Raw genomic sequence first — 10,166 nt, forward strand, 5'->3', positions numbered from 1 at the left:
ACGATCATGCTTGAAGCAGTGGCATCAGAAGACTTGTGGATTTGGCATGCATTTTTTGGCATTGCAGGTTCCAACAATGACATTAATGTGTTAAACCAGTCCAATGTGTTTAACGATGTTTTGGAAGGACACGCTCCCAAAGTGCAATATACAATTAACAGAACTTTATATAATATGGGATACTATCTAACAGATGGCATCTATCCCGAGTGAGCTACATTTGTCAAGACAATCCCAATGCCACAAGGAGATAAGAGAAAACTATTTTCCCAAAAACAAGAATCAACTAGAAAGGATGTGGAACGAGCATTTGGAGTACTCCAATCTAGATTTGCAATTATGCGTGGTCCAGGTCGTGCTTGGCACATGGAAATCCTTAAACATACAATATATGCATGCATCATATTGCATAACATGATCGTTGAAGACGAACGACACACATATGATGGTGATTTTGATTACTCTTATGATAACATGGATAGTAACGTCTCAACAACTGAAACACGTAATGGTCCTCATCCTAATCTTGTAACAAGATTACAAAGGAGAGCAAGTATCTGTGAAAAACGAGGTCATCAACAACTTCAAGCAGATTTAGTAGAGCATATTTGGGAGCGCTTCAGACACGAGAATAACAAAATTTAAATTTATTAATTACTTTATCATTTTTAATTATTTATGTATTTAACTTTTAATTTTATTATTGTTGTAAAAATTTAAGTTCAATTTAATTTTAATTTTAATTTTAAATTAAAATAATATATAATAATATTAATTGAAATATTTAAATTAATATTTTAAGTTATAATAAAATTAAATATAAATAAACTATTAATGTATAAATTAAAGTGATGGGATATAATATGTTAACCCGTAAAAAAAGAATGAGTTGCTTCAAAATATGGCATAGTGGGACCTATTCAATGAACCCATGTTGAGTTCACCGTTGGAGTAAAAAAGGAATGAATTGCTTCAAGATGATGTGGCACAATGGACCCCATTTAATGAACCCATATTGAGTTCACCTTTGGAGATGCTCTAATCCAACTATGATCTATTATCTAAAAGGTACAATCCTGATAGGAGAAACCATCACAACCTGAGATGAGGGAATTCATTTGTACAACAAATACCTAGGTTGTAGTAGAACAATGCGCAGCAGCAGAACAACACACCTTTATTGGAGGACCTTGTCAAATAGATGGTTGTCCAAAATCTCCAATTTCAATGAAGGACATATTCAACCATTCAGAATTTGGAGAGAAAAATTGGACAGCTGACCATTTCCTTTAATTAGAGGAAAACTCATAGGTCAAGCCAATACTTGCCCAGTCAGTTGTAAATCCAAAAGTTCCTAATGCCAATGTAATTACCTTAAGGTCTGGCAAAGCTGTTGAAATACCAAAGGTTCTTGAACCTGGAACTTCTACTGTGAAAAATAACAAAGTTGTTGAGAACACTCTAGTACCCGAGCTTATTAATGTTGAGCAAGATATATCACTTCCTTTCCCTCAAAAGACAATGAAGACTAAGAAAATGGACGAGACATATAAGGACAAAGAGATCTTGGATACATATAAGAAGGTGGAAGTGAACATTCCATTCATTGAAGCAATTAAATAGATTCCAAGATATGCCAAATTTCTAAAAGAGTTGTGCACACACAAGAGAAGGTTAAAAGGTAATTAATGCGTAAACACAGGGCACAATGTTTTAGCCCTCATTCAGCCCATGCCCTAGAAAAGCAAAAATCCGGGGACTTTTTCCATTCCATGTACGATAGGCAATAGTAAATTTGAAAATGCCATGTTAGATTTAGGAGCTTCCACTAATGTTATGCCTACATCTATTTTTTTAACTCTCTTGCCCTTAGACCTTTACATAATACATGTGTTACCATTAAATTGGCAAACAAAAGCAATGATCGCCCTGTTGGACTCTTGGATGATGTACTTGTTCGAGTTAATAACTTGATATTTCCTGTAGATATTTATATTTTGGAATTGAGGGAGAGACCAAGTTCAACAAGGTGCCTATCATCTTAGGTAGATCATTCTTGAAAACTGCTAAAACAACAATATATTTTAATATTGGAACTATATCCATGGAATTTGATGATAGCAATGTAAATGTAATACCTTTGATAGTATGAAACACCCCATCGAAGAGCATTCTATTTTTAAAATTGAATTGCTTGTGGATTTGGTTGATGAAAGGTACCCCTATATGTTTGCTACTGATTTTGTTTCACTGTATAGTTTTGATGATACTTATACTTGTGATTTTTTCACAAATACTTAGTTGTGCTTTTTGTGTGCTTAGATCGAAGTTTCTCTGCAAGTTGATCATTTTTCTGATATTTCTACTAGCATAATTGATTTTTCAGAGTTAGCTTTAGTCATAAGTGTTCTACCCTTCGTTGAGTTGCCATCGATTCTAGAGCTTAAACTACTTCCTGAAAATTTGAAATATGCATATTTAGAAGGGAGTGGAAAGTTACTTGTGATTATTTCAGTCAAACATGGAGATGAATAAGAAGAAAAGTTGATGTAAATTTTGAGAAAACACAAGAAGGCAATCAAATGGACTTTGGCTGATATTCTTGGTACTAACCCGTCCATGTGTATGCATAGGATACTACTGGAGAATGGAGTAAAAAAAAAAGTGACCTAGCTCTTACAAGTTTGCATCATATACCCCATCTCTGATAAATAGTGGGTGAGTCTAATGCAAGTAGTCCCTATGAAAACTGGACTCACAATAGCTATTAATGAGAATAATGAACTTATCCCCACACGAGTGCAGAGCAACTGTAAGGTATGCATCAATAACATGAGACTAAACTAGACAACTAGAAATGAACATTTTCCTTTATTGTTCATGAGTGCATGGCTGTCCATGTTATTTATTATATTTAGGACTTTAGATTCTACACATGCAAATTATACTACAAATAAAAATGAACTTTTAACAATTGTTTTTGCTCTTGATAAGTTTAGATCATACTTGCTAGGTTCCAAGGTAGTTGTTTTTACTGACCATCCCGCTTTGAAGTTCTTGCTGAAGAAACCAAAAGAAAACCGAGATTGATCCGATGGATGTTGTTGCTAAAAGAATTTGACTTAGAGGTTAAAGATAAAAGTGGAGCGAAGAATCTAGTGGCATATCACTTGAGCAAAATAGAAATGAATTAGGACCCCACCCCCATTCAAGATGACTTCCTTTATGAGCAATTGTTACAGTTGTGTGAGGTAACTCCTTAATTTGTTGATTTAGTTAATTATCTAGTTGCTGAAGTTCTTCCTGTAGATGCGTCTAGAGCACAAATCCACAAACTCAAAAGTGATGCCAAATACTATGTGTGGGATGATCCATATATGAAGAAATTTTGTAGTAATTAGGTGATTAAGCGATGTGTCCCGCACCATGAAGCTCAATCCATTCTTAATTTTTGTCATGCCTCTCAAGTAGAGGGACATTTTGGTCCCAACCGGACAACAAGAAATATCTTAGACTCGAGTTTCTTTTGGCCCACTTTGTTTAAGGATACTTTTGAGACTTACCGAGTTTCTTTCCGGTCAAGAGCTGTAATCTTAAGATGGAGAAAACAAGTTTGGAGAGTGATTATAGCATTTGGGCACGTGTTTTTACCTTTTTAGTTTGGTATTTTAAAAGCTCTTTATAGCATAGACTATTTTTTTAGTTTGTTTCTAAACTTTGGGTCAAAATTAAATTATAATTTTATTATTTGCATTTTGACCGTTGCTCGCTCTGTAGGCCATAACTTGAGCTCTGGTTATCGGATTGGCGCATACGAGCAAACGTTGGAAAGCTAACAATCAGAGCTACAACTTTTGTGTTGGAAAAAAAGCTCAATGCCGAACTTTACTAGGCGTAAATTGCAGATTTCGTAATCTAGAATTTTGTAATAATTTTAAATAGCGGGCCACTTGTTTTTTTAAACACTAAAGCCCGAGTACTATATACTGGGAGTTTTCTTTCTTTTATATGGATGAAATTTTAGGATTCAGATTGCTACAAGAAATAAACACTTTTTATTTTAATTTGATAGAAGGATAATTTTATAAGATTCATCCACGAATTCATAGTTTCATCAACACCTTGAGATTCAGCTTACACTGTCAATTTCGCTTCATGATTCTCTCTCTGTTTATTTGATTATATTGATATTCTGATTGCTTAAATTGAATTTCAATAGGATCAATTAAATTCATTTGACATAATTTTGTTTCAGTTTCTAATTTAATTGAATTATAATTTTGCGACGCTTGATCGTTAATTGGAATATTTTGATGATTGTGACGCTTAATCCAGTTAAAGAAACCGAATTCAAATAAGATTGATTACGTTTGTTTGATCAATTCTATAGTCAAATAAGAATAGAATCACAAATTAGAAATTAAACTCATTGATAGAATCTGTAATAGGTCTGAAACTCGAATCCGTGGATTAATCATTTTGCTCACCTACTATATAAAAAATCTAAAAAAAAGAAAACCTTTCTAATTTCAACTTTCAATTTGGTTATTATTATTATATCAGAAGTCCTTGTGAAAAGACTCAAGTTATTACCTCTATTTATATATTTTTTTTAATTGTATTTGACCTGTGTGTGACAGGGGATCAAATTAGCGTCGTTGTCGGGGACTCTCTAATAACAATATTAACCAGTTTTAGAGTATTACTAACCATCCTAACAATTGTTTCTTCGTGTTTTGTTACTCTACAGGTCGGACAGACTTGTGCTAGCTCTTAGGCACGTTCCTAGTAAAAATAACCCGGTTTCCGAGCGACTGTCTCGAATTTCCCTAAAATTTCGCCAGAAAATCAGACCCTTTTTTCAACTTTTTACAAGGCACGTCGCTCAAAATCACAAATTTCTTCGTTTAGACCATTTTTTTCAATTTTTTGAATTTTTCATATCCTCCAAAAAAATTGCATTGCCTTGATTTGATTTTTAGAAATTTTTGGTGATATTTTAATATTTTTTGGATTTTGTTTGGTAGGGTTTTTGATTTTTCACTTCAATTTTTGCGATAGGGACATTGTTGGATTTTCATAATTGTGGTTTTGCATTGCATTGTTATGATGATGCATGACTAGGGCTAGTTCTGTAAATCTGCACTCCCTTGAACCTGAAATAGATAGGACATTTCATTTACGTTGTAGACTTAATAGAACTGCTAGTGAAGGTGACAACTTGCTGCAAAATATGGCTGATGCGAATAATAGAACGTTAAGACAATTTGTTGTACCTAATGTCAATTATAATGCAATGTGTATCACATATCCTGAAGTTACTGTACCATTTGAACTTAAATCTGGTTTAATACACTTGCTTCCAAAGTTTAATGGTCTTGCAGGTGAGGATCTCCACAAACACTTGAAGGAATTCCATGTTGTGTGTTATACCATGAAGCCTCAAGCAGTCATAGAAGACCACATTAAGTTGAGAGCCTTCCCATTTTCATTCCAAGATGCTGCTAAGGAATGGTTAACTACCTTAAACCAGGTTCTGTTACAAGTTGGAATGATCTTAAGAAATGTTTTCTACAAAAATTATTTCTCAAGAGTTGCTTCAATCAGAAAAAAATATGTGACATTAGGCAGATTGACAGGGAATCATTACATGAGTTTTGGGATAGATTCAAGAAATTAGTGTCTAACTGTCCTCATCACCAGATTTTTGAAAGATTACTCATCCAATATTTTTATGAAGGTTTGCTAGATAGAAGCATTCTGGATGCTGCTAGTGGGGGAGCAATTGTCGATATATCCCAAAAGCAGCAAATGCTATGATTGAGAACATGACCATTAATTCTCAGCAATTTACAACTAGAAGCAATTCAGTAGTGTTGACAAGGGGTGTGAATGAAATTCAAGCTTCTTCCCACAAAGAATTTAGAAGCCAGACTTGATGAGCTTAAATCTTTAGAAAGAAAATTGGCAATAGGAAAAACCCAAGCAGTGGTATGTGGTATTTGCACTTCTCCAGAGCATCCTACATATTCATGTCCTATTTTGCAAGAAGATCCAATTGGTGATGCTCCTCAAGCATTTGTAGCAAATATATACAATCCTCAAGCCAATTATGATATGTCATCTAACATGTACAATCCTGGTTGGAGAATCCATCCCAACCTGATATGAGGGAATTCATCTACACAACAACAACCTAGGTAACCACAACAAAATATTGCACAACTGCAAAATAATGCACCTTCATTAGAGGACCTCGTTAAGCAGATGGCTGTCCAGAATCCCTAATTTCAACAAAGAACATATTCCACCATTCAAAATTTGGAAACAAAGATTGGTCAGCTAGCCATTTCAATTAATCAATTGCAGACTTAGGGGTAAAACCAATTGCCTCCACAATCAGTAGTAAATCCAAATGCTCCCAATGTTAGTGCAATTACATTGATGTATGGGAAAGCTGTTGAAATACCAAAGGTACCTGAAACTGCTGTGAAAAATAACAAGGTTGATGAGGACACTTTGATACCTAAAACTGTTGATGTTGAGCAAAATATACCACTTCCTTTTCCTCAAAGGACAGTGAAAACAAAGAAAATGGATGAGGCAGATATGGACAAGGAGATCCTAGATACATTTAGGAAGGTGGAAGTGAATATTCCCCTCCTTGAAACAATTAAACAGATTCGAAGATACGCTAAATTTCTAAAAGATTTCTGCACACACAAGAGAAGGTTAAAAGGTAATGAAATAGTAAACATGGGGCGAAATAGCCAATTTGAAAATACTATGTTAGATTTAGGAGCTTCCAATAATGTTATGCCTACATCTATTTTTAACTCTCTTTCTCTTGGACCTTTACAGAGTACATGTGTTACCATTCAATTGGCGAACAGGAGCAATGCTTGTCCTGCTGGACTTGTGGAGGACGTACTCGTTCGAGTTAATGAATTGATATTTCATGCAGATTTGTACATTTTGGACATGGAGGGAGAGGGAGATAATAAGTCCAACAGGGCGCCTATCATCTTAGGTGAACCATTATTGTAAACTGCTAGAACAAAAATTGATGTACATGTTGGAACTCTATGCATGGAATTTGGTGATAGCATTGTAAAATTTAACATCTTTGATGCTATGAAACACCCCATGGAAGAGCATTCTATTTTTCAAATTGATTTGCTTGTTGATTTGGTTGATGACACTTACCCGACAACGACGCCAATTTGATCCGCTGTCGCACACGAGTCAAATACAATTGATAAAATGTAAATAGAGGTAATAAGTTGAATCATTTCGCAAGGACTTCTGATAAAATAATAATAACCGAATTGAAAGTTGAAATTAAAAAGGGATTTTTTTAGATTTTGATTTAACAGATGATCAAATCGATTAATCCACTCATTCAAGTTACCTATCACAGATTCTATCAATGAGTTTAATTTCTAATTCGTGATTCTATTCTTATTTGACTATAGAATTGATCAAACAAGCGTAATCAATCATATGTGAATTCGGTTTCTTTGATTGGATTAAGCATCACAATCATCAAAATATTACAATTAACGATCAAGCATCGCAAAATTATAATTCAATTAAATTAGAAACCGAAACCAAATTATGTCAAATAAATTTAATCGATCCAATTGAAATTCAATTTAAGCAATCAGAATATTAATGTAATCAAATAAACAAGAATATAATCATGAATCGAAATTGACAGTGTAACCAAAATCTCAAGGTGTTGATGAAACTCTGAACTCGTGGATTAATCTTATAAAATTAGTCTTCCATGAAATTAAAATAAAAATTATTTATTTCTTGTATCTATTTGAATCCTAAAAAGTGTTTATTTCTTGTACTCGATATATAGGGCTTTAGGGTTTATGGTTTAAAAAACAAGTGACCCGGTATTTAAAATTATTACAAAAGTACTGATTACAGAATCTGTAATTTAGGTCGAGTAAAATTCGGCATTGGACTTTTATTCCAAAACAAAAGTTGTAGCTCTGATTTTTAGCTTTCCAAAGTTTGTTCGTATGCGCCAATCGGATATACAGAGCTCATGTTATGGCCTACAGAGCGAATAATAGTCAAAATGCAAATAATAATATTATAATTCAAATTCGATCAAAAGTTTAGAAACAAGCTAAAAATATTATTCTAAGCTATAAAATGCTTTTAAAATACCAAACTAAAAAGCTAGAAAAATGTGCCCAAATGCTATGATCAAATTCCCCCACACTTAAAAATTTGCACTCCGAGAAAAGCAATGCATGTGATTCCAAATATTTTTATGAATGCAAAGTGGTGATAGAGGACAAGTTAACTCATGAATAGTTTTTTTTATCACAATCAAGGCAAACAAGAGGACAAGTTAACTAAAGAATGCATCATAAGTGATAGAGTCCTCCCAGGTTATAAAATTCTCTTAAAGTGTTTGGGCTACTGTTTACACTCAAAGCACATCATTAAAGCTAGAACTACCATAGGTTTGACAAGCCTCTATAATCTATATTTGAAACACCTGCACATAATGATCAAAAGGTCTTTATTCAAGTTGTAACGTGGCCAAGGTAAGGGCGAGATAATCCTAAGGAGACTAGAGCTGAAAATCAAAGAGGATAAAGAAGTAATGATTAAGAGAGAAAAACAACATTAACAATTAACTCAACAAAATATCATTGACTTATATTTTCACACTCTCTTTGCTCACAACACGACCATTTTTCCTCATTTTTTTTCTCATTTTTTTTCCTTCTTTTCTTTCTCTTTTTTTTTTCTTCTTCTTCTTTTTATTTTTTTTTATTTTTTTATTTTTATAACCCTCAATTTTAAAAAACAAGTTGAGCACCGCTACACTTATTTAAGGAAAGTCTCCCTTATCCCCAAGATTGGGTCAATTCATTGTTTTTCACTTTTAGGCTTGTAATGAGCTATATAACAAAGAATGAGATAATTAGGCTCAAATGGGATTAAACAAATGGATAATTGTAGGGTAAGGTTATTTGGCTAGTAGCTTAATCAAGAAACAAATGCCTAGATCATTTTAATATATGCATGCGGACAAGAATCAAGTCATGTTATGGCGTAACTAACAATCATGAGTGAGATAACACACAAGAAAAAAAAGATGGAGAAATGTATTCCATTCATAATAAAGGCTCAAAAATCTCACAAAGGTTAATGACTTATCACAAATGATACCCAATTTAGCATTTTAATCCAATTTATTTTACCAAGTATGCAAAGATATTATCCAATAATATCAGTCCAAACAAACTCTCAACATTTACAACCATAAAGTCTGATGAAAAAGCATGCAGTGCAATGTCCATTTTTATTTTTTACTTTTTATTTATTTATTTTTAATTTTTTTTAAATATAACAAATAAAATCCTAAATAATACCCCACACTTAAATTACACTTGTCCACAATGAAAGTAACAAATATAAAATAAGAGTAAGGAAAGGGAGCTCCCTGTTCAAACTTCAGTGTAGGTGGACTTTTCCAAGGAGAGTTCTTTTATGGTAGCATCTTCAAGCACATAGCTCTCATGGAATAGCTTGAGGCGTTGCTCATTTACTTTAAACAATTTTTCGGTGTTTCCACTTTTAATTTCCACTGCACCATGAGGAAAAATGTTAGTAACAACAAAACGGCCACTCCACTTCGATCGAAGTTTCCCAATCATAATTTTTAGACGTGAGTTGAACAATAAAACTTTTTGGCCAATGGAAAATTCCTTCCTAGAAATCATCTTATCATGAAAGTACTTAGTTTTCTCCTTATAGATTCGAGAATTCTCATTAGTTTGGGGATGATAAGGTGTAGAAACTCTATGCACAACCCCATACTTCTGAAGCAAAGCGTCCATGGTGCGGTTGCAAAAATGAGTGCCTTGATCACTTATGATGGCCCGGGGTATTCCAAACCTGCAAAAAAATATTTGATATAGTAAAACCTGCAACAATTTTAAAATCATTAGTCCTATTAGGTATTGCTTCCACCCACTTCGAAACATAATCAACAGTTGTAAAATATAGACAAAACCAAAAGATACAGGAAAAGGGCCCATAAAGTCAATGCCCCACACATCGAATACTTCACATAAAAGCATAGGCTGTTGAGGCATCTCACTCCTACGAGTAATTGTTGTTCCTGCTTT

The 10,166-nt window shown here is 33.6% G+C and overlaps 1 pseudogene; it reads left to right on the forward strand.

Moving 5' to 3' along the window:
• Nucleotides 1-645, forward strand: part of LOC101490608 (uncharacterized) — a 1,837-nt pseudogene extending 1,192 nt beyond the window's left edge.
• The last annotated feature ends 9,521 nt before the right edge of the window (nucleotides 646-10,166 follow it).

Source organism: Cicer arietinum, chromosome 5 (assembly GCF_000331145.2).
Source record: "Cicer arietinum cultivar CDC Frontier isolate Library 1 chromosome 5, Cicar.CDCFrontier_v2.0, whole genome shotgun sequence".
NCBI classification, from domain to species: Eukaryota; Viridiplantae; Streptophyta; class Magnoliopsida; order Fabales; family Fabaceae; genus Cicer; species Cicer arietinum.